This window comes from Anopheles stephensi, chromosome X (genome assembly GCF_013141755.1).
Source record: "Anopheles stephensi strain Indian chromosome X, UCI_ANSTEP_V1.0, whole genome shotgun sequence".
Taxonomy (NCBI): domain Eukaryota; kingdom Metazoa; phylum Arthropoda; class Insecta; order Diptera; family Culicidae; genus Anopheles; species Anopheles stephensi.
In genome coordinates, this window is record NC_050201.1 from 5,323,198 (window position 1) to 5,349,256 (window position 26,059).

A 26,059-nucleotide genomic window follows, 5' to 3' on the forward strand; every position below is an offset into this window, starting at 1 on the left:
AAAGCTTTATTTAGAAAAATGATTAAAACATGATCAATTAATATTTAAAAAAAATTCAAACGCTCTTGCGCATTATTCTTATAAATGTGCCACCACCATCCAGTCCCATAGTGCACCCTAGTCGTGCGACCGGTTGCCTTCTGAAAGCTATCGAAAATCTAACTTTTTGGGAGAAAGGTCATGAAAAAGATTTATCGGACGTGCGAGATGAAGATTTCCAAAGCAATGCGAAGAATTTCCCACTACCCCTGCACACACACACAATCATTCTATCGTTACACAGGTGGGTATTTTTCCGTGTGTGTGTGTGCGTGCGCGTCCAAGAGCAATAGGAAAATCCCGGAACGGGGCAAACAAATTGACAAAATTCACCTCCTGGAATTGATTTCCACCATTCAACCGAAAGGCCAGTTTTTTCTTCGGGGTGACGAAAGTAAATAGCCCCGTCCGTCCAGCTAGATGCGATCTTCCCAAAACCGATGAAAATAAAACAAAACAAACAAAACAAAAAAAAAACGTCCGTGGTCATCATCGAACGTTTCTTCCGAACGAAAAGTAAAGACGAGGAGAGAAAAATGGTGCGAAAAAGATGCCATGGAAAGGGCAAACGTGGTGGGGAGGTAGACTGCTGGGGTAGAAAATAACAGGACCTGTTAAATGTGGCGTGGCATGAGCAAAAAAAAAAGCTGCCGTGGAATGTACTCCCATGACAGACGATACCGATGTTGACTGTCGGGTAAATGAGCTCGGCGATAAATCTTACCAATCAGAACGGTCGGCCTTCCCGTACCATGGGAGGGCACGAAAGGTTTTTCAGTTTATTATTTTATTTCTGCATGCCAATTTAAACCGATTTTTCATAACGGCCCGTCCAATCGGTCGGTAAAAGTGGAAAAGTGCCTATTACCTTCTGTCTTGCCTTTCTAGTCCGGCGAAAGGGAGGCTAAATTATAAAATGATTTATAGCATTCTGATCGGTTGCTGCTTTTGTTTGGTGATAAGTTTTTCTTAAGAGCTAGAGAGAGAGAGAGAGGGAGAGAGAGAAAGAGAGCGATCAATGTAAGTATTCTAGGAACTGACAGCTTTAGCTCAAGGGACACTAGACGTTGGAAATCAATTAAGTATCCGTTGGAACCACTCATTAAACGTCAGAAAAAGGATCGTTTAAAAGAGAGAGAGAGAGAGAGAGAAAGAAAGAGAGCGAACGAGATTCCCTAATCCAGTTGTTCCTTCTAATCCTGTTAATGACGTTTCAAAGATGTCAGCATTTGGGAAGTAGTTATAAGGAACTGGTCAGAATTTTGGGAAGCTTCAATTGCCCTCAAAGGCACCAATAAAACAATGATTAGAACACCATCGTTGCCCTCAATATTTTCAAAGTCAACGTGTGCATAGAACAAATCCTGTAAACCTTCCGAAACCTGGAAGTTTTTTTTTACTGGTTTGGTTGTTGGGACCGAGTACTACTTCCGACTTTACCCCGAATGCCGTGTCGACGCTGTCAGATGTCAACCCCGGATGGCCGCCCAGCCTGTATGGGGTGCAATTTATGGACACATACGACGACGCTCGGGGACCAATAAAACTCACAATCAATCATCATGGCCGCACTCCACCACACCGGCACCATTTGCTTCATGGCGCCATTTTGTTCGAGGTGCAAATTGTGGAGCATGGCGTGTGTGTGAAGCAAATTACCGACCCGGGTTCAATTTCGGGTTGTACCACGATGGTGGCACCAAGGGGAGTTTTTGGGAGGGTTATGCGCAGAGAGAAAGAAAGAGAGAGGGAGAATCCATTGCGGAAATGGAATGATTGAGTGGATTTCTACCTGGGCGCGGCTAGACCAGACGGACGGGGATAGGGTTGGCGAAAAATGCTCATTCGATTGCGATTCATTCGTGGTGACTAGTTGACGGCGTAATGGCGGGCGAGGGGGCGACGGTGGGATGTCGGTGCCACCGCTCGTACCTTGCCCGCCCCTTGTTGCCTTTTTCTATATATGGCCGGAATGCATTTTTTGCATGCGGAATAAAACCCTTCGGAATAAGGAAACGATGCAGTTAACTCTACCGTATCGAAGGAGCTCGTTCCGTTGGAGAAGGTCTATTGGAGCTGCTGATAGGTTAGTGTGAGTGTATGAGCGAGCAGGATCGAACGAGACAGGTAGATAGCATTAGTCGATGGAAGGAAAAAGCAAAAAGGGTATGAAAGGTGACGAATGTTTCGTCATTGCTTCCCTTCGGGCGGTGTGACAGGCTCACTCGACTCTACTCACGACAACGGGCCGGAAGCAATACCGATAAAGTTGTTTTATGTGAGAGCCCCCCCCCCCCCACTCACCTACCCCCCCTCAGTTCTCCCTCTCAGTTCCCCCTCTCGTACTTATCGGTTCTATATTGCTGTCGTGTGATTTTCCTTAATGGCTTACGGACGGGGAATGGACTGCACACACACGAGCCCGTGATAGGAATGGGGATGGAGTGATTTGCTAAATCAAGCAATTACCTGGCATGCTTCCTGGCGTACTCATATTTCCCACTTCCGGCTACAACTGTGCCGGTGCAACCGTGTGCTTTGTGCGGAAACCGGTTCGCCTTCTTTATATCGGGGCAAACTCCCGCTTTTGTGCCAGGTTTATAAGGTTTATGCTAATGGAAGTTTCCGCCAAAGGTTTTGCCGCGCTTCGGGTTGCACTTTGCACCCACGCAGACCCCCTGCACACGATCGCCATTCATCGCCGCAAATCAATCAATCGTGCAACCGGCAGCAGCTCGTCACCATTTTGGTGTGGCTAGTGCGGCTTACGATTTTGCTTGTTTTTCTAGCACTTCCGGGTTGGTTGTCTGTGTGTGTGTGTGTTTACCGCTTAATTATGCAGCTGCTGTTCGCTGTTGGTTGCTTCTGCCGCCAAACTAATTTGCCACACTGTCAGTCGGTGTCTTGGGGAGTTATTGCTTGCTGAAGTAAAAAAACAACAACATAGTGTTGAAGCAAATGGAGTGAAAACGGGTTGCGTGTTGCTTTTGTGAGATATTAAGATGGATGATTGGTGCGTAATGAGGCGACACGCGCCTACAAGTATGCAATGTTTATTGTTACATTGTTTATCTGCTACGAGAGCTCTTCTACGAGGTCTTGGGAGGTACTCGGTAAGGTAGACTTGAAATGAAGACCCAATTGAGGTGTTATTTGCGCCTCTCAGAAGGTCCCGAATTGAAGACTTGGGGGATCCTTCAATATACTGGACTTAATCTTACTAGATTGATGGAGCTGTTTTATACTACAAGATATAAATAGCTCGATAGACCTCAAAAATAGGTTTAAGGTTGATGTCTTCTACACTCCTCGTCAGGTCTTGAATTGAAGATTTGGGAGATCCTTCAATATCCTAGAAGGACCTGCTTTATAGTCCACACAAGGGCATAGACGAAACGATAAAGCCTCATTTGCTCAGGTATCTCTGGGAGCAGGTGTGTGTCTCCTGGATGAAGTTCAAAATGACCTCGGAAGAAGCCGTCAAACGCAATGTCCAAGCTGATAATACTTATACACTCTACGCCGTTTTACAGTTTCTGCCAGTGGCATAGGTAATCTGATGTAACACCAGGACAAATAATGAGCTTAAGATATTTAAAATGTCTTCCAGGAATCGTAAGGTAGAGCTTTCAGTTCCGTTTTAAGGATTTTAGTTCTTGGGGAGTACTACCGGAAGAATGCCATACTCCGTTCAAGATCCATCACTAGAAAATGTAGCTTACGGGTCAAAATAGTAGATTTTGACGATTGTCTTGGTCTGCTCTCTCAACTAGATCATCACGGATTTTTATTTACTTTAAGGGAAAAATTTAGTATATCTTTAAAGGAAACTAATAGCACGACTCTCATCACACTGATATGACAGTCATTCCTAAAATGCCAACACTATGGGTTTCTCCTAAACATCTATACTTGTCAGTTAGATGGCGCTTCACGCTCCATACGGTGTCTCACAGCTGCACAGCATCAAATCAAACGTAAAGGAACGACCGGGTACCACCGCACCATGCCAGCATAATTGGGTTATGGCCTGTTTTTACACCATCCAGCGAAAAGCACTCATGTCCATCCATCGCGCCCGAACCCGGCGAGATCGCTCGAGGTGTGGACTCAGTTATGTTTCGCGGCGCTCCTTTGATGAGTGTCCGCCTGTGTACGGGTATAGGCAGCAGCAGCAAAATAAAAAAACGAGCTAGGAAAAAGTTTGATACCATCCATTCGCTCGCAACTGCCCGGTAGGGACAGCTGTGAAAATATGTAAAATTATCTCGAAACTCGATTAGCCGTAGACACTGCCGCTGCTCGCGCGGTAACTGTCACCGAAACGGTGGTGTACCCTTCGCAACACGTTCCACACTGTAACGCTTCGGTGACAACACCAAACCCCGAACGGGATACACCGGGCGAAGTGGAAATTTTGGAACAAAAACCCATTTTTTCTCGTCCTCGCCCCGGGGTTGACAAGGTCCCTCATCCGTTTCGAGTACCTTATACCGCGAGGTCAAGTGCGTGTGCTGCGCTCACGCTTGATCGTGTTCCACTAACTTGAGATGACTTTAAAAATAGGTTTGTTTTTTTTTCACTCCACAGTTTTCCACAGTTGCGTTGCGGAACTGTCAACGGTGGCAGGTTGAAAATTGAAATCTTGATTGTCATTATTGTTATCATTATGGATAACCCAATTCACCCAATCTATCAACGGCAGTAAAGGTGAACGGTGTAAAACGGCTCGTTTGCTTCGTTGCGTGTAAGCGTGTGGTTCACGCGCCGGGCATTATGATGCCAGATGATTGACGTAACTTTAATGCGCTTGAGATGAGGGTGAGATGTTTTGTGTGGGTGAGATGGAAAAGAGGGTTAGTTTCAAACTGTAGAACGTGGTCCGTGGCTGTTAAAAGAAGTACAAAATAAAAAAAGATGATTCTAAAGTTCTACCATATTGTTAATGTTTTACGCCTAAAGGTATGCAAAAAGTGTTACGATTAGAGACAGGATAATTCCGAAAAGGTTTGGAACCAGTACCGAAACCGTCCGGAATCGTGCGGAACCGTTTGAACTGTTGGAATCATCGAAGCCATTGGAACCGTTGGAACCGTCCGGAATTGTTGAAACAGTCCGGAATCGTCTGGAACTGTCGGAATCATCTGGAACCGTTGGAATCAGTGGAACCGTCGCAACTGTCAGAACCGTCCGGAATCTTCGGAACAGGTTGAATCGTCGGAACTATTGGAATCCTCGAAAGTATTGGAACTCCTCGGAACCGTTCGGAACTGTCGGATTTCAATGGAATCGGAACTGGAATGAAGCCAGATCTCGAGTGGAAACGTAGGTGCAGTCCAACGAACCTATCACTATTTACAATATTTTTGAGGTATTGTTGCGTTGCATTGCTGCATATTTGATCGATTGAATAGTTTTTAGTATGACACTAAAACACGTATTCACTTAACACATATTTTTTTTTAAATATAATCAAAATCAAAATTACTGTCAAAATAGCAACATCAAACCCTGCTCGAGCTCTATCTGTATGTTAATATATGGCTTTTTTTAAGATGTTGGTACTGCTTATCCTCCAACGATGGTGTTCAGTGTGATAATATGATTCTCTCAACTCTACCCTCCCTCACTCACTCTCTATCCACCTCCCCGTCCCCCCCACCCTCTCTACCCTGCTGTGATTGGAGACACCAGGCACCGATGAGTGCAAAATCTGTCCACTTATCGCACACGGCATATGAATTTTCCATTGCCCATCATTCGTCGCAAGCAAGAATTCTCGCACACCATTAATGGGCACTCTCTGGCACTGTGGCAACGTCAACATGCGAGCCGCACCTCGTTGGGAAGGAAGGATGTTTCCCACCGCCCCCCCACATCATTCCTTCGTTCTTGCTTTTGGTTGATAATATGCCTGCGCTAAAAAAAAGATAAAAAAAAGGCAGGGTAAGAAAGAACATCGTAATGAGGTTAATTTAGAGTGTGCTGGTGTAAGGTACGGATCGGATCGCGTTTGCCGCATGAGCCCGTCGTATTCACAAGCTCTCAGGCACCACCTGTCGTTCTGGTGCGGGGCGTTAGATTAGCCTGCCTTACCGGAAAGCTGGAGATGTACTTTAGCAACAACTACAACAAAAAAAAACCTACTACCGAGCCGATGTTGCGGGTGTCTGGATTTGGAAGAGTATAGGGCGAAAAGAGAGCACAAAAAATCTCGTTTGCCCCGTTACTGTACATGTGTGTGTGTGTTCTTCTCTTTTCTTTATCTCTCAGTGAAGTGTGTGTGTGTGTGTACGGTACTTGCCTCACGCTGGTGGTGACGTTTAATTTATACTGTACTGTGCCTTGTGCGTACTTTCCACCCCTGAAAGGTAGGCAACCCGCGATACGCGATAGATGAGTGGTGAAGGCCTTGCTGGTCGCTGTGTTCCTTTCGCTCGGTCCTGACGCTGTACTCACCTTGGACCCGTTGTATTGTTGCTTTCTTCCACCCTTACCCTTCCTCCGGGTGTCTTCCCCCCCTGCTTCCCCCCAACAGCTTCTAAGCACTTTGATAAATAGCACCCGGGCAACATTTGGGTGCTCGCGAAGTGTACACTGGGCGCGGGCAACGATATTTACATATTTCGTCCGCCGTGCGAAAAAACACCTTCGAGGAGCCGAGTGTTTTTTGGGTGGTGTGTGTTTCATAACTTGCCCCATTACGCATCCGCTACAGCTCAACGGGTGTTTCTCTTACCGCTGTGCCGCACACTGGCCCCGGCACTCGGTCGCCCGCTGTGCACACAATTCCCGTCCACAAAAGCCTTTGCCAAGGAAAGCGTGTAGCAGCATCTGCATCGAAATTTTGAAAGGCATCACACGGTGAAGGTTGGGGCAGGACCCGGGATGGGTGGAACCCAATATTTGCTTAGGGTTTTTCGTGCATGAAAAATGAAGGCATTTTAAATATTGTGCGCACAGCAACACCATCCATCGTATCTGCCACGGACCCCCGGGCAGGATGGTACGGTACGCCAAAGGGAGGGGAGAAACTTCTGCCCGTTCGTTTACCCACGTTCAACCCCGTGACGGACACTTTACACGCTGGACGTGTTCCATTAGATTCGCTCATGTGTGAAGCGGTGTGGGGTGTCCCGTAGCCAAGACGCCCGGATTGACACTTGTCTTAGGCAAGCGCGGGCGGTTAGCTAATGTCTGGAAAATTCGCCCCAAAATTATCAGGCCCAAGCGAAAGCGAGCGTGCAAAACAACAATCACCGACGGCGATGGTAACGATGCTCGCGTGCCCTAGACGCTAGCGAACCCTCCCGGGGTTGTGATCAATATTCGCCCGTAGTTCATAAATTTCCCGAACGATTTATGATGTCGCATACGGGACGGAGGACAGCGTAACGCCGCAGACGGACGGCAATCTTTTGCCGGGACGGCACCACACCGTCGGGACGCAAACCACGGCACATTGCACCCGTTTTTGGCAAAGATTGATTGTGCTCGGCCACGAGCGAGTGGTGACTGGGATCGATGTTTGCTTGTCGCACGCCCGCTACACCATTGCTACATCATTATTTGACGTGTGTGACGCATTAGCGTGTGACGTGTGGTGCTGCACTACGCTGTGTGTTACGGTCGCGGTGATTAGCTGACACATTTTGACATGCGTGTGGGTTGCATAGATTCGGGCGGCGTTTGATTCGTTCCATCGTCCGGTTTGCTTTTGAAAATGGAAGATGAGGTATGCGGTGATTAAAGTAGGCAAGCTGACAGCTGAGGCCACTATCTGTCAAACACCAAACATCGGCGGGGAACTCTTGAGACTGCAGGGAATGGCTCAAACAAACAAAATGCCATCATTCCAGAAGAGTCATCTTTGAATCTCTTTAAGGTAGAATGGAAAGAAACAATAGATGTAAGGTCCACTACATATGGTGTGTTTCTAGACTTAAAATGAATCTTGGAAATGCTGTCGAGATTACCACTTCTTCAAGTCCTTCAGTATCTTCAGTACTGAGGGATGGTCATGTCATGTGAATGGCACCAGACTACCCAGTCTCAAATGAGACGTGGTCGAATTCAGACTGAGTAATGGCGTTGATGGAACCTGCCAGAAAACCTGGGATATTGGATTGGCAGATGTAGATTTCTGTCGGTCGATTCCTCTACAGTTTAATAGACTGCAAAAGCAACTCAGCAAGACAATGAGACATATTCTGAGCTTGGAATGATGTACACCTCCTCAAGTCTCATGCGAAGAATTCTACACTGGATATCAGATAGGATTTTAAGTTAAGGAGGCTTTCTTGGTGAACGTTTCACCTATCCATTCTAAGGAATCTTTAGAATCTATAACACTAGAATAAGGTGTAGTAACATTATCTTTATATAATTCGATCATTCGAGCAAGACTTCATCCATCGAAACGAAGTTTCGTTTTTGATAGTTTTAAGAAAAGCCAACCATCCATACTCCTCCGTACCGGGCGGTATGCGGCACCGTTTAATTCCTTCAGGTTGGCAACGCTTTTTGGAGGTCCTTGAGGGCCGGTTGGTGGATGGTTCCTTCGAATTACAGCGCTGCTTACACGAAAACTAACCTCGCTATTGGCATCCCGCCACTAGGTCGAGTTTGCGGAGGAGATTGAGTGGGGTAGGGGGAGAAGAGGAAGGAGGTTTGGTAAAATGTTCCCAAAAACTCCCGCACACATTCCATTCCACCATTTTGAGAGAGGGGAAGCGAGCGTGCAGCACGACCGGGACTTCGCAACTCCCGGAGGTTTTCTGCACACTCTGCATTATTATTGCTTTTAATTTGATTATTACTTTCTACACCCCAGCTGCCAGAAAGGAAACCAGAAAGGGAGAGCAGTGGGGCAGAAAGCAGGGGGTGATGTTACGGAAGGGTTGCATTCCAAGATTTTAAATTTTCGCTACCGGGCAGCGTGCCCCGAGTATTGAATTAACGGTGAGCTATTTCAGCTCACCGGGCGTGCCATATTGGTGGGGTGGCAGGCCTCGGGCTCTGACAGTGGAAAAGTGCACAATAGTGATGGGCGGGTCGACCCGAACCTACTGGGTCGGTGCCGTACCTGGTATCGTACGGGCTGTATTCCCAACTCCAACGAGTTCAGGTTGACGCATGAGTTCGAAGAGTTCGGCCTAATCCATGGATCGTCCCGATATCGATACTGGTCGGCTCGGACTCGCTAGACGGGTCGACGCGAACCTTCAGGTCGAACTCACGTATGCCTGCTGCACCTACAGGTCGAACTCGAACTCGTTGCACCTACGGATCGAACTCGATTCTTACAGGAACGAACGCAACTCCTGGTCGATCCATGTAAAGAATCGTACGACCCATCACTAATGCACAACAGACAAGTAAATGTATGTGCATGTGTGTTGGTAAGCGCGAAAGCATTAATCACGTTTTACGAGCGAAGTCAAGTTGCTTGTAATCTGCTTTTCATTGCGCCGCAAAGATCAACCGGCATGCCGCGTTCGCGCTGCCACGGCCGGAAGTAATGGTTCCGATGTCTTGCCGACGCCCCGCTCCTCCACCGGTGGACGCACTAGGCGCCATTCTCGCGAGCAACAATTAACCTTCGTAATTAAATTTCGCCCATAATCTCATCGGAGCCCGGCGGGTATTTTGCCTGGCGGTGCCGTTTGCCCGACCCCGCCAAACCACCAACTTGCAGCGGTGCAAGTTGCCGGGACTGAAATGTGAAAGCGGAGAAAAGGTAATAGGAGCGCAAAAGGTAGCACAAACTTCCTACGTTGACTAACGGTCCGTCCGTCCAACTGTCCGCCTGTCCAACGGAACCATTTCCTGGAGCAGTCGAGCGGACTGGAAGGAGGAGAGAGAGAGAGAGAGGAAAAAAAATGAAGAAGCAAATAAACGCTAGATGGGGTTTCAAAATGACCATAAATCTTTGCGTTACGACATCCTCGAGAACCATGCCCCGTGGGTGGGTGATGCTCTCAACCCACCCCGAGAGGGGGGGGGACGGGCGGCGTCCGTCCAACCGGTTTTCCTCGCCCGAGATATTCCGAGGACACACAGCCGAGCGTCATCAAATCTATTCACGGTGAAGTGAAAATATGTAGCAGCGTGTTTGCTGCCTTCTGCAAGCAATGAACCATTGCTACCAGGAAGGTATGTCTGTGTGCGTGTATGTGTGTGTGGGAAAGCAATACAGGAATAATCCGCGCAATACTATTATCCTTAGCTTTTGCCGTTTCTGTCGAGCAGCTTCCCTGGCGCTCCCCCACCCGGTTAGGGTTTTGTGGGCTTTCAACTCCCCCTTCCCTCTCCTTACCCTCCCCCAACCTCCCCCCTCACCCTCTTTTTTGCCAGGTGCAGTGAAGAGTGAGAAATAAAATTGTACCATTATTTCGCACTAACTTGGTGCCGGTGCAATCACGATGCGAAATGCTTTTACTCCTTCACTTAAGCGCGGGCAGACTGTCGCGTGCTGCGTTGCTTTTTTGTTGTTGTTGCTGCTTCTTCTCTCCATTATGCCGGTTGCGAACTATTGAGTGAAATTGGTGTGGTATTGGGGGGGAGGGGAGGTGCAACCGGTAGCGATGGTATGGAAAATTTCAGCATGCACATAACTACCGGGCGGTTGGTGGTTTTTGACGCACATTTTAAACGTGGAAGTAAATGTGCTTGCTCGGGAAGGAAGAAGCGTGCACTGATTGAGCGTGACACTTATTGCACTTTTTTGGGGATTCTCGAGGGCCTCCCATGCGTGCGTCTGTTTTAAATGTGTTCTGCGCCGGAAGGTAGGCAAAAGCTATTACACATGTTTAAGTTTGAACAGTGTAGGGAATTTGGCACGGTGCTAGTTAACGATTGACGAGTGTTCACGATGGTTGCATACCTTTAGGCGTCATGGGGGGCTTGGATTGGGAATTTCTGAGTGGTTAATGCTGCTCTTTTTTCAGGGAATAATTAAATGCATAGTTTAAATTTAAACTGCTTTGCGATACTGTTGAAAAATATCAAAAAATTGAAGGTTGTTTTAGCAGAAAATCAGAAATCAAAATAAAAAAGAGGAATGCATTTGGCAAGCCGAACATTAGGTTTTAGCAGTATCGTTGTATTATACCAGCAGTGGTGCAGTGTTGCAGTATAAACTTAAACTCATGTTTTCCTAGCTTTTGAAGCCTAACAACAGTGTAGAAGCAACAATTTAAACCATTGAATCCTTCGCTTTTACATCGAGCGTGCCTGTTGAATTAGCCTACATGTATGCAATCTGCGGGATTTAGTTGCTTTTGGGGTATAATTTCCTGCTCAAATGTGCATTAAAAAGCAACTATTCACATCAGAACATTATTTTCAATCCTTTGTTTTATTTGCAACAAATGCACTTTCAAAAATTTGCCTACATGCATGCAAACTGCTCTATTTTGCCTCTCTTGGTTCTACTCTGCCGGGCTGTAGGTATTCATAAGCAACAATAATCATTATTACAAACTTATAATATTACAACACTGTGTTTGTTACAAGCGAGCTAGTTCATTATGCCTGAATGTATGCAATCTGCAGGCATTTTTTATTTTTCTGTAATGTATCCTTCACAAATTTGCACTAAAAACAACAATGAAGAATATTACAACTTTACAATCGACCGACCTGCATCCATCTACTGGAAAACATCAAAACATGTTCATTTGTAAAATTTGCCTACATGTATGCAATCTACTGTGCCTTGCTGCTCTTAGCTCAACACTGCCAATCTAAATGTGTAGAACATAATATCGTTATTATAATATCGTTATAATATCATTATTACAACCTTATAATATTACAACATTGTTTTTGCCTAATGCATGCTGGTTAATTATGCCTAAATGTATGCAATATGTGAGCTTTTGTTGCTCTTTTATTGAATATCAGACTGAAATGTGCATTACAAATAACAATGAACATTATTAAAACCTTAGAATCGATACTAGCAACCAGTTTAAAACATCTAAAAAATGTTTGCTTGCAAAGTTTGCCGAAAAGTATGCAATCTGCAATGCAATCAACGAATTATTTGTTTATTTTTGGTATAAATAACAAAAAAGTGTTTACAATTGCTGAAAAAAAAAAACAATAATAATGTGAAACTGTCCACAATTACATGTCACCAACACCGAATAGATTAGTTGGTTCAGCACAGTTACTATCTGTCACATTTTTTGTTTGCTAAAGAATAGAAACAATCACAAGAAAAATCGTCAAGTAAAGAGGGAGTTTTCTGTGTTGTACAGAAAACCTGGATCAAAGGAACAGAAAGGGCAGAATGAAGGTGGTCTCAGTTACTGTGGGATCGGTATTACATCACGCGAGATAAGCGCCCAACATCCAGAGGGCGATGAGCAAAATGATGAAATTGGAAGGAACTAAAATACAACAACAAAAAACTGCAATGTATTGTTCAAGATGAGAAGCCCCAAGTAGCGTTCCCGGTGCGAGTGAAACAATATTATCTTCCCCCGGTTGGCGTTGGGATCGAGTTGAGTTTTTTGAGTGCAAAATGCAAAAGTCCAAAAACCCCTTCCTGCCTGTTTCCCTTGTGGGGCAGCCGACCGTTCAGCTTCAATATGCTGTGGTGAACTCTTTCCAACTCACAATACCCTCTCACCCACCCAATCATCATCCGCCCCCCCCCCCCCCCCCTCGTCCACCTCCCAACCAACCTCATCGAGGCACCGAAATTAACAGTAAAAAGGACCCATGAGGGTAAAATTTTGTCATCATAATTCTTACATCTTCCGTACCGTGATGGGTACGGCGCCCGACAGTGCGCCCTTGCCCGAAAGCCAAAAACCGTCTGCGCGTCCATTTTGTTTTAATGGAGTGATCGAAAAGTTTCTCATTATCTGTCTGTCCCTACTTCTCTCCGCTTGCAGTCCGACGCGCCAGCCACCTGCCGACCGCTAGCTAGGGCCCGGAAGCACTTGCCACGAAGTTGTGCGTGCAGAGGAATGCTGTGCTGTGCGAATATTTCCGGTACTGGTAGTCGACTAGTCCTTCCCAGGACTCTTCAGGCAAAACAGGCAAGCTAGTGGGTGGGTTGTTGGTGGAGGTGAAGGTCCTGGTCCTGGTTGCCGCTGCGGATCTACTGGCCCGGTCCAGTTGTGTCGTTCGCGTGCAATTTACGAGTGCGGCCCTCCGGGGATGTTCGAGGGCCTTGAGTGGCGGGCGGGATATGGGCTGAGTAGGAGGGGGGGAGGTCTGGCAGGTTGGCCTGGTTGGCACTTCGATCAAGTTTTCATCCCAACATCTGACACACGCACACGCACACAAGTGGAAGTAATAATGGCGGAACGTTCAACTTCAAGGTGAAGTTGCGACGGCCAGAAATTGAGATTTGGAGGACGCCAGAATGGGCACAAATCGTGCTTGAACGTTTGCTTTAAACAGGGAACACAAATTTTGAATACCGAGCTTTGTTTGCACGGTACCTACCGGACCGAGATGGAGTGACAATGATAGGCGAAGATCCACCAGGAAACTACCGTCGCAGCGCATCATCCAACACCAGTGGATGGGTTCAAGATCCGCCATTACGACTGTTTTTGGGTAGCAATTGTACCGTCCGTTTGATTACTGTGCAGATGTGTTGGTGGTACGCCAAAGTTGTTATCAGGTAACAGTAACAGTACAGGGCTTTAGGCGACCAAGAATCCAGATTGAGCGAGACAGTAGAACGTCCAAGAGAACGTCCTGGAAGTAAGGCAGCATTCTATCGGTACCTTGTGCAGAAACAAAGCAAATGAAAGAGTCCAGAGGTGAAAATGGCGCCTTGCGAAGGAAGCGTTACGTAGCGTGACAATCAACACAGCACGCTATCGATTAGTTCCATCAATTAAAGTCTGCTCCAATATCCTCCACTAAAGTTCGCTATTGTTAGATCAGGGGCAGAGTAAATAGAGCCCAAGAGACGTGTTTCATAGTTGGGGAATTATCAAAACTCATCAAAATCTTTGTCTCAATTCGAGGTTTTTCCTTTGATCGATCTTGAGCTGAGAAAAGAAAACGGCTTCCAGAAAAAAAGTGAAAGCCTAGGTGCGAAATCATTAGGCGCTTCTTTTGTATCGATAATTGCATAGCTGTAGGCGGTTTTGTATTTTCCGCAATTCGTGTTCTTTCCTGTTTCTTTTTACTTCTTTTATTTCGCTGTGTAACTGTGTGCTAGGTTGGGTTTTGTACTTAATGGGAATGATATTGTGATGAGTCATGTAGAATCGATTGTTCCTTTAAAGCTTGCTTTTGGGGTGTATTTTAGTAACTAGATATTAACTGCGCTCGATGGCGACGATCCCTATGATGAGGTGGTCCAGTCTTTACACGATGGGGTCTAGATATTGAATCTCGTCAGGATCCGTCTTCGTGCAGACTTTAAGCAGCTTTATAGATAGAGCTCCTTACATGAGAAAGATGAAGTCTCTGAAGAGTACAAAGAGCTGCCTTGTGAGGACGAAGAGCTCGATGTATGCGAAGAGATTGTTTGTGAGGGCGTAGAGCTTGAATAGTGCAGTGAGCTACTTGATTAGGGCAAAGAGCTACAGTGTGAGGCTGAAGAGCTACTTTGTGAGGGCGAAGAGCTTCCTCGTGAGGTCGAATAGCTATAAGACTGTTAGGAGCTATCTTGTGAGGGCTAAGAGGTCAAAAGGTGCAAAGAGCTACCTCGTGAGGGCGTAGAGCTTGAAGAGCGCACTGAGCTTCTTGGTGAGGGCGAAGGGCTATCTCGGGAGGGCATAGGACTTGAAGAGTGCTAGAAGCAACTTGGTGAGGGCAAAGAGCTCTATGAGAATGAGGAAAGAGCTTGAAGAGCGCAGTGAGCTACTTGGTGAGGGTGAAGACCTCCAAGAGTGTGAAGAGCTACCTCGTGAAGGCAAAGAGCTTCAAGAGCGTGAAGTACTATTTTCTGAGATCAGAGTTTCAAAACAAGGGCAGAGTTTCATAGTTGAAAAATCTTCTGAATCTCTTTCTCTCTCTCTCTCTCTCTCTCTCTTTCATTCTCTCTCTGCTCTGCCTTGTTCGTGTTGAAATGGTCGGCGAAGATAGAGAGCTGGTTCTGCAACGGAGCCCACCATTTTTTGAGGTGAGGTCTCCAATTCTAGTTCTCGTGCTCACTACCAAAAACTAGTCATTCGACTTCATTCGTCTCTAGGCAGATCTAGACGCTGTCGCCATTTATTAACACCTCTCAAGATACAGTGGTTAGAACTTAGAACTTATATATATAAACATCTACATCCTCTAGACAGACATATCGAGGGCGGTCCGGTGGCCGAGGCGATAACGGCGCAAGTCTTCACACGGCAGGATGACAGTTCTGACACCTCTTTGTGCAGTTCTACCTGTCCTTTATCCACTTCATCTCTAGCAGAATCCAGAGGAGACTGGAACATTACTAGCTTGTCTACGAAACCTGACATTAATTTTGGTTCTAGAAGAATACTAATTTCTGGTCTGCTTCGGACGCCGTTCCATACTTTGCTCACAGCTACTATTAGACCCTCCCAGAACCATAAGGTTTTAAATAGCAATCAAACGCGTTTTCGATACGAACCAAAAAGTACACCGTAATTACTAGAAAACAGCACTCAGAAACGAGTGAAATCAATACGGTGAAGCAGCTTAACGCTATGAGGTTTGGACCATCGTAACAGGTACGAGGAAACGAACCAATTGATACCGATCTACACTTCACCAGAAGCGTTGTTGTTTGTGCAGCGTCTCGGTGAGTTTGTGTGCGTTTTTCACCCACCCAGTACAACGCAAGCGGTGGCACTTGTAGTGTGTTGGTTCTATCCCGGTACGTGCAACCGGCAAAACTTTGCGTGCTTTCGGTGTTTCGGTGTGCCTCGAGTGTTTTGTTGGAGGTTTTTTTGTTTGTTTGTTTTGTTTTGCTATCACTGCTCTCTCTCTCTCTCTCTCTCTCTCTCTCTCTCTCTCTCTGTCTCTCGCTCTTTTGACACTCTCGAGATTTTGGTCGTTCGGACGCCGGGTATATCACGGTTTGAGCATTGGAGCTGTGTTGCATTACCGTAGATGGGACGGTCGTCGGCTGTCATTTGTTGCATTTATTTTGTGAGCGTGTTTCAGGGACGAGAAATCGGATTGGTACAACTACCCGTGGTCTAGGTTGAAGTTGAAGATACACTTGCGGAAAGTTTCTGTTTTCCTTTAGCGAGGTCCAGAGCATCCAGGGTAAATGGATTCTTTTACAGAGCATCCTAGAAATCTTTCTCTTTGTGTGGAGCAGAACTTGAACACTTTGCCCAATCGTCACCAAAGAAAAAAAGAAAGAGATGTCAGTAGGTCCACCAATCTTGAAGATCCAAGTTCCAAGTTCCAAGGCAACAGGTTCGACTCCCTCGACCATCCGCAAACCCCAATATAAATGATGGTTTTTAATATACTAGGGAAATTAAACGGGAAGTAATCAACGCGTACCAGCCGCACGCCGGGTACGACTGTTCCGGCAGCTGGCTCCCTATTAGGTCGGAGCCGGCGCCGAAGTTTCCCGGGCACAGGTCCGGAATGGTTTATGGGGCCGTTCGCGAATCGATAGGGCAACAGGCGCCAGCTGCCAAATGTAGTTAATGGTGCAAGATGTTTGTGTTTTGCGAGTGCGTGTGTGTGTGTGTCTATTTATATATATTGATAAACTTTCTCCACTACTGCGAGCCCGGTGGATGGTTCCTTCAGCTAGAAAGGTTCATCGGTACGGTTCGTCGATTGTGGTCGATTCAATTAGGGATTCACTTTCGCTCTCGAAATCTTCCGCGATGCGGGTCTTTTTTTGCGTTCCTACATTAGTACAGATGTCTGCCAGGGCGTGAGAGTTTAGCTGGAAATGTCTTTTTTATAGAGCCTGAGTATTTTGCCCGCGATAAGCTATCCAGCTCCGACCGTCCGACCACCACGGCTTCCAATCAATCTGTGCCGTTTTTATTGATGTTTCCAGGAGCCCGTTTCAACGGTAAACTAGTCGGACATTTTGGCCCCCTTCAGCAAGACTCTCTCTGTCTCTCTCTCACGGGTAGGGAAAAATTCTTCCCGAGCAGCGCACCTTAAGCGGGAGGAAAACTTTTCCCGTACCTCGGTAACCCTGTCACGAATTGACGATTTAATGGCAATGGCGATAAAAGCGTTGCCAATCGTCGACCAATTTCTCACACCGCCACACGCGCACCCAGGATGTTGAGCGTTACCGATGGTCCGCCCACCGCCATTGTTTAGCGGTTTAAGCGCTGTGCTGTGCCAAAGTGGTATTATGCGCACCAACACCGTTTCACAATTTTGCCACCGGTTGAACAGTTCTTTCGCACCTTTGCCGCCGCGCTCGTCAGTACTGATCAATCAATCAGGCGCTAGTCGTCGTGCCGAGACGGTGAGAAATCGAATCGATTCCCGCGCGTAATCCTTGAACCTGAGACGAGGGGGGGGGGGTGGCGGTAAGGGGAAGGCAGGTGCGGAGTGATACTGTCAGCTAGTGTCGGAAGGTAACGCCACTCGAATGGTGGTCCGTACGAAACGGACGTCCTCCTGCAGAAAAGGGTCGAGTTGTGTCTGCAAATCGATGACTAAACGTTTCCGTCCATTCATCTGCTACATCACGGAATATCGATAGCAGGAGATGGGGATGGGGAGAGCGAGAGAGAGAGAGAGTCTAATAGTGTATGTGTGTATCTAGTGAACCCGGTATGGGGACTGAAAATCGATCTAATTCGTTACAACTACTCGGTAGGTGCTGTAGCTCCGTGGAGTGGATAGTCAGTCACGTGCAGTTCCAAGGATCGTTTTGGCGGGATCGGCAACAGGGAGCGCGAAACGGGGAGGCGTGTGCGGGCAGTAACGCGCTTACTGCAAATTGAATAAGTTTACAAGCGATCCACTTGAGAAGGAGAAGCCCCCGAAGTACATCAAAAACTCGTTGCATTGCCTCCGGTTCACCGAATTTGCTTTACGGGCGTAATAAATTCTGCATACATTTCGGCGGATGGGTACGGGCTTGCGTTTTTACTGCAAGCTTTTCAACCGTGTGTGTGTGCGGGTGGGAGTGGTTTTTTTTGTTCGCTCTCTCTCTCTCTCTCTCGCCAGTCTCGTTATAGTTGAAGTTTATTAAACACAATCGTGCACGTCTGTGCGCGGTCGTAATATATTATGCGACCATGCCGAACCGCATCCCTATGGCCGCAAAAGCCGTACAGTCCGGCCAGTCGTAAAGCAATCGCGCGGCTTCGGTCGAGTTAATCCGAGTGGTCCAGATTTTTTGTTTTTGGGGAGAGAGTTTTGCGAAACAAAAAACCTCACCCGACACTAGCCTTTGCCGAAACTTCAAATGCGCGTCTGATGTGCAGTTTTATCTCTCGGAGGGAACCATTAAAGAAGTGACCCGGAGCTTCAACCCGTCCCCGGGGGCAGTCTCAAAGTTTGGAGTAATTTTCTCGTGCACCTGCGCCAATCGCCACCAATCTCACCAAGTCCCTACAGTCTTTAAACCCCCCCCCCCCACTCCCCCAACATTTGGCAGATTGGCGATACTCCGTGGGCCTACTGAGTTGATTGGGATATTGGGTGGAAGCTACAGATTGTTTGTTGTTGCGCCAGAGAAATGTGACTACTTTCCCAGGGTCTGGATATGCTGGAGAAGGGGGAGTTTTTCTAACGAATCCCGGGAGATTGCGGATGCGGGATCGATACTACCAGATTGACGAGATAGCCCATCCCGTGGTTTTTTTTTACTTTACGGTTTCGAGAGTTTCGGCAAGGCGGGTAGTCAGCATTTAGGGGACTGCTTTGTTTTTCGATAAAGTATTAGACTCAAACTCGATACCATCCATAGATTAGAATCTGGCTGCCCACCATTACTGGAGCTCTCGCTCTCTCTCTCTCTCTCTCTCTCTCTCTCTCTCTCTCTCTCGCTCGCACTCTCTCGGAATGAACATCCCGAACCGTACACCGTTGGACCCATGCCGTATTTACAACCGTCATAATTCAAAAGCACCGAGCGCCTAACATTATGCAAATCGGTCACAATCGCCCTGTACGCCCTGGGGAAAGCACCAGGACTCTGTTTGCCGGACTGCACACATAAAGATTAGTTTTCACGTGAAGCGTTTCACTGCTTAGCGACATCGATTTTCCTCGTGGCATGGGAGGAGGGGTTTTCGGTTCTGTTTTTTTCCCCCGTTCCTTCCCCGGTTTGGAGTTGCGCTGGGTCTGCTACACGCCAAAAATCCCGACTTCCCGGGACGGTTTTGTGAGACAATTAACGGTACGATGGGAGGGGGGGGGGGGGAGTTTTTCTTCGGGACTGTGGGAACGTGTGTTATCTTGCCTTTTTGCCGGAGGCGCTTTTTGTGACACGGTTTATGTTGATTTCCCAAATTTTACATCAGTGCGGGTTTCGCCGTTTGGGATAATCAAAACACTTTATTCGGCTTGTTGAATGATCCCGAAGCTGACTGCCGATTGTTCTTAGATGTTTCCCCATCGATCCACATGTATCTGTGTGTGTGTGTGCCGTTGGTCTTTGGTGTGGTGACATCCTGGCCAGAGGCTCATTAAGATAAGCGCGCAGATGGGAATCGGGGTCGTGTTTAGCGTTTGGGACCGGTCGGTAGCAGACATTCAGGCGCACGTAACACGACATTCGTCGGTTGTCATGTCTTTTGGGAATCGAACGCCCGCAGCCGAAGCAGTAGCTGGAACAATGGGATCGTTGTGTACCGTACCGACGGTTGTACGTTGCGAGCTAAATGTTTCCGAGCGATGATTGAATAAAGACACGGATTTCATCATAAGCCTGGCAGGCAGGCGTACACCAACATCCCGCGCGAACAGGGGAGACAATTAATTTGCGCTCATCCTCCAAACAAAACGCTGTCGACTGTCGTTTGTGAGGCCCCAACAGGGAGCGTGAGAGACAGAGAGAGAGAGAGAGAGAGTCGTGTGTAAAAACTAGCACCTCAGGGCGCTATCGCCGAACCATGGCCTTGCGCCTAGATGCATGCTATCCGCACCCCCTCAAAACAAACACACGACGCACCAAAATCTATCAGCGAGAAAGTAATGGTTTTAAATATTTCATCTCCTCAATCTATCTAGGGGATGCGCGATACGGAAGCTCGGATTGTAAATATGTAGCAAAACGTGTAGCTTGCGAAGCCAGTCGATTGTTCCTTCCAAAGCACAGTCAACCAGAGGCAGGTCGAGATCGAGAAGTGTAGGAAGAGTCTCGCTCTCTCTCTCGGGACAATTCCTGGCAGGGACTGGTTGGTGAGAAAGTGCACGGGATAATCCATTTGCTACCCGGGACCTGCCCGCAAAAGGCTTTAGCTAGTGCCGGTGTGCTCCGAGTGCTTCGTTTAGAACGAGGATGTGCGGAGATGAGCATGGTGAGCTTATCAACGCCCGATAACGGGCGGAGTTTCGGTTGCACATCTTGCCCGCACGGTGAGTGCTGAAAGCGCTCTTTGCAAGCAAAACCACGGGTGCTTGGTTAAATCTGCATACAGTAGTACCGTAACCCATTTCGTCCAACCGTACCGTACCGGGGGGGTAGGAATCTCATGAGGTAGCTCGGGATAGTGGCACAGTTAATTATTCATCCGGTAGATGGCTAGAACGAGAGCCACGAATCATTTCACAACCCTGATCTGGGTGAGACGGGATGGAAGGAGGGCGTAGTGGAGGGGCAAGTTAGGGGAGGGGGAGAGTAAAGGTGACTGAAAACTCCTATCGATGAGGAGCACGATGATGATGGCGATGATGGCAGTGATGATGCCATCGGGTTAACCATTCGTGCAGCCAGCTAGGCGCACGATGCTCGATTTATAATTCACCAAAGATTATTGCAATGTTCGCCTTTCGCCGAGTACGGTCCATAATAAATAAGACGCCCCGGCGGTTCGGTACCGTGACTAGGTGGACAGCTCCGAAAAGATCAAACGAGCACCCAAAGCCGAGGGTCTAAAGGGGTACTCGGAACGCAGGCTATGCATAATTTCAGGCGCTACCGTACCTGGCGTGCTGCTACAGCGATTCGACAAGCCCAATCTCGGGGTGTGAACCGGTTCGGCAGCTACATTAATAATCTGCCAAAGTTCGGGAGATGCGAACTGCGCATTGACGGTAGATTGCCCGGCACCCTTAGAAAAGAATATCCGAAAATAAGAAAAAAAAGTCCCCAACAACACTCACCATTAGCTCGGAACGATGGCTAATCTTTTTAGTTTTCACTTTGCCCAAGTGTGCGTGCGGTAAGCATTCCGGGTCAGCGTTCGAGAACGCCTGAAGCAAGAATTTGCAACATAATTCATACCGAATCTTTGGGGTAGCTATCGCCGGACTAGAGAGTGACCATCGAAATGGGAGACAGCGTTTGCCAAGTGAACCTTATCAAATTTCAATTTTTATTACTGACCCCTGCTACTTGGTTGGACTCCACTCGCTTTGCATTTCTGTTCGGATGAAGAATAGATTCACCAAGACAACAACAGTGCTATGCCGTCCGTAAGACTTAATACCATTAGAATCCGAATTGAATCGAGTCCCTATAGAATTTCAATCTGATCGAGTCGAGAATCCCAATCCGAATCTTAATTGGCATGAAGTGCATACGGACGGATTCCAATTAAACTCCTCACGATTCCAAAATGAATCCCTAACGTATGGAAGCTAAGAGGAACCGAATTGAATCCTAAAAAAATCAGAACAGATCGGATCCCAATAAGAATCCTAACGGGAATCAGGTGTAACTGAATGCGATTCGGCTCGAGCCGAATTCTTCTTTACAAATCTGAAATTAATGCCTATCGGATGGTATCTAGGTAAGACCGGATCGAGTTTGAAACGAATTGTATCGAATCAACTCTCAATGTGGATCAGAATCAGACGGATATCCATTTGAATCCGAATTGGGTTGAGTCCAAATGGAAATATGAGTTGGATCAAACCCAATAGAATCACACTCGCTCGCACACTCAGTTTCAAATCAAATCCGAATCCGATGAAACGTGAGTCTCTATCGGAATCGATTCCGAAACGAATCCGAATCAGATTGAGTCCTATTGTATTATTTTATTAAGATTGGATCGTATCCTTAACGAGCCGAATCGAATTAACTTTCATTTTGAATACGAATCGTCTCCAAATCAATATCCAAATCCAAATCATATCCCCTGAGTCAAAGCGTCCTGGTTGTAAGCTGAGTCTTTTTCAAATTTGAGTCGGAGTGAGTCCCAATCGAATGTGAATCTTATCAAGTACCAAAAGAATTCGAATCTGTCAATTTGGATCCACTTCAACTCGAATCTACCAACGGATTAAATCTTCTAACACTAGCACGGATGCCCGCATGAGAAAGAAAAGATTCGAAGACGGAGTTGCCGAAAGCGGCAATAACTTCTGCATTGGTTTTCACCGTAAGCCAGTCAAACTGCGGCCAACTCACATAAAGTACAGCATTAAAGTTCAATGTATGAGGTAAAGGTTCGACCGTTTACGACTTCCGAAACGGGTCCGAGATGACCGAATTAAGCGCTCGCCATCGGTTCCCCCCCCTGAAAGTATGCAAACGTATGGATCATATACCAAATTGAACTTACCGGAGTTGGTACCGGCGCATGGTTTTGGTGTGTGTGTGTGAGAGAGCTCGTAAGAAGGAAGCTGTAATACGTACGCCAACTGTAAGTCGGGCTAAAATCTCCATAAAACCTTCACCAATGTGCCGGTTTGCTTTTCCGGTTTCTCTGTAGAATGTGTGTGTGTGTGAAAGCTTTTTTTGGGGTTGCTTCGACTACCAACAACTTGACGCTACTACTAGTCATCGTACAAGCACTCTTTGTACTGTCCAGATTCGGTTCGTATGTCTGGCTTTTCTTTTTAATCTCTTCCATACCCGAACAGGTCGCCGCTCCATATATAAACTAGTCTGACCATGGATTATATACATTTACCCTTAAGCAAACCTTTTCCTCCATTTGGAGTGTACGGTTTCTTGTGCTGCTGAGAGAGGGAGAGCGAGAGCGTAAAAAAAGTCCTCACAAAACAACAAGGATCTCCGCACAACAACGACAAAAAAAAATCCAATCGGTTCTGCCGGGTTTTTCTGGAACTTCATAGTCGTGTGTGTGTGTGTGCGAGTGCGTGGAAAACACAGTAAGATCGGGGTGGAGGAAAACACTAAGACAGAGAGATTTAAGGTCATTAAGCGCACAAAATGGATCCAAAATGAAGACAAACGACCCTGGGCAACCCCGAGGGTGAAGGGCTTTCCAATCAGCGGCAGGACCGTTTTGGTATGTACGGGTTTAGGGGTTTTTGCCTCGCGCGGGTCCATTTTATTTTCCCGAGTGTCGGAGCGTTCGGAGCATTATTGCGAAGGAGAGGATGGAAACGAAAGCTATCGAACGAAAAGAGTTGACATTGTCGGGGCACTCGTATTCATCAAACCGGTTCTCCGGTAACGGAAGCCGGGATTTAGCCGGTTTTTAGCTCCCGAAAGGCGGAGATTCTGGTAGAGGATGTTTTGGACTTTAGAGCTGATTGAGTGCGCAACAACACAGGCAGGATGCAAAATTGTTTGCCTTCATTGAGATCCAGTTTTTTTTTCTGGGGGTGGTTTTGTAGATCTGTAGAAGCCGAATGACCTTGCTGGCTGGACATTGCAGCCTTTCAGGCGCTTGATGCGCCTACAGACCTGGGATTGGCCTGTTATCTATACAATGATAGTGTGACAGATCGATACTGGTTGGCCGTTAACTATCCGCGTATTTGTAGAGTTGAATGCAGCCAGTCAAGGTCCTCTATCGCTGTGCTTGCAGAGGTCCTTCTCGAAAGCAAACGAGTTATAAAGGAAGAATAGCACTTTCCACTACAATAGCGAAATAATATCAAGCGCCCAGCAACACTTTCCGCACGAGGTTAGCATTCCCTGGCCTGGCTTTCGGGACCAATTTATTCCACGTGCGATGATTTGAAAGTTGTGACTTTCAAACGCGAAACACTAGCCCATGTGACGAGTTAGGAGAGAATGTTGAGTTAAAAAAGCGCATTGTTAAGCTAATTTTCTACTATCTCTCGCTCTCTAGAAGCGAAGGAGAAATTCACGAACTATCTGCCCTCCAAGCGCCTGGCAGGCATGCAATTTGTACTACAAAATAAGCTTCTTAACATGGTGCACACGAGCGTCCCGAAACTTGTCACCTGGGTCTAGCTTCTCCTGCGCGTGAAAGTAAATGTCGTTCTTCCCGGATGTCGCTAGGGTACGCGTAGCTGCAGGCATTTTATTTCTTCGCTGTGATACATCTGAAAGACGGTGGGAACGGAAAAGAAAGCTCAAACAACTTTAGGCAAAACTTTGAGTCGGCTTCACTCGCTTCTGCTCTAGTCTAGATGTTTCTAGCAAAAAAAAAAGAAAAAGAAAAAGGAAAACACCTTGCGAATCTTTTGCGAATTCTTTCCCCATTTTGTTTGGCGAACGGTTGCAGTGTAGAAGTTTTCTGTTTCGTTGAAAGTGGTCCCATTATGTTGAAGGAGTGGTGAATCTGTAAGTCAGACAGGCCGCCTACTTGTGCAACGGGCCCGCACCGAGCGAAGAGAAGCGACGAGCGCTTGCACGTGTGTGTGTGTGTGTGTGTGAGCGCAACAATGGTGACACAAATTTATGCAAATACCTCGATAATTTTTGCCATTTTTCGCTAACAATGAGCGGCACTCGGTTACTGTGGGTGACGATGGGAGGATGGGAAGCGCAACAATGTGTACACATACTATCTATCAACACTATGACAATGGCCGGAGGCCTGTTTTGTCGTGATGTCTCGGTGTGCAACGGTCGCGGAAAGGTTGAGAGTTTGAATCGAATCGATAGCGAGAAAGAAGCGGAAGTAGGGGTGAGAAAGAAACCGGACGATAGAACCGGTGAAGGTGTTGAGGTGCGTTGAGGTTTGAAATTTAATGCTTGAAATTGTTGCTCTCGGGGGAAAATACTTCTTGAGGATGTTTCTATTGAAAGGATATCATACATAGCAGAAAGAAATGCCAACTAGCTTATAAGGGAAAATGTGTATTTGGAACTGTTTTTAAACTTTAAGCGGAAATGATTAATTTACAATGTGTTGAGTTTTCCAAAATAAAGAGAAAAAATGAACGAATTGTTAATGCTTTTGCAATGCGTTTTCCCTTATATAGCCGACGTGTGAACGATTTCCCCTCTGTTTTGGGGGAATGAGTTTATTTTACGCTGTTCTTGTACATTTCAACCGGTTCGATTAATTTTCTTATTAGCGTTAATTTTTTAGTGAGATGGAGACGCCTGGTTGTTTGTGAAAGGAGACGCCCAGTCATCGGTTCATACCGGAAAGAAAGGTAAAGAAAGTCATAGTTAATATTACCTTTTTCTCTTTACATTGACCTTGAGTTAAGAATATTTAATAAACTGAAAATACAAACATACAATCAATCCACGAAGAAATTATTTTCTGCTTTGCATTTTACCGAAATTGAATGAGGGTTAAGAGTAAATGTTATGCTCAGCACGACAATTAAAGCTTCCTCAACTTCTGAAATATTTTAACTTTTGAATTGAGCTAAAACTCTAACGTCATATTTGGATGGAGACGCCCAGTCATTCGACTGAAAAAAAAAATGTTAGGACCAAAAGTCGTAATCCTTATTTCGTGAATACCCCTGAATGAAAATATCTATTTTTTTATTTCAAGCTTACTGGAAAATATACAATTGTTCGATGTTTCCTTTTTTTAACTGAAGCATTTTTTTATGAAATTTGTTTAATATTCCGCTTAAAGTTATGCAAGAAAAAAAAGCACGAAGCTGACTTTTCTCTAGTCTTTCTCTTCTTGAAGCAAAGGCTACTACTACTACTACTGCTTCTTCTTTCCCGCAAAACCCGAAACATCAAAAGGGAATGCACCGGAATGGGAGTCCAGGGCGAGGTGATGCAAAATGCACCATTTCACTAAAGCCTGCGAGGTCTTGC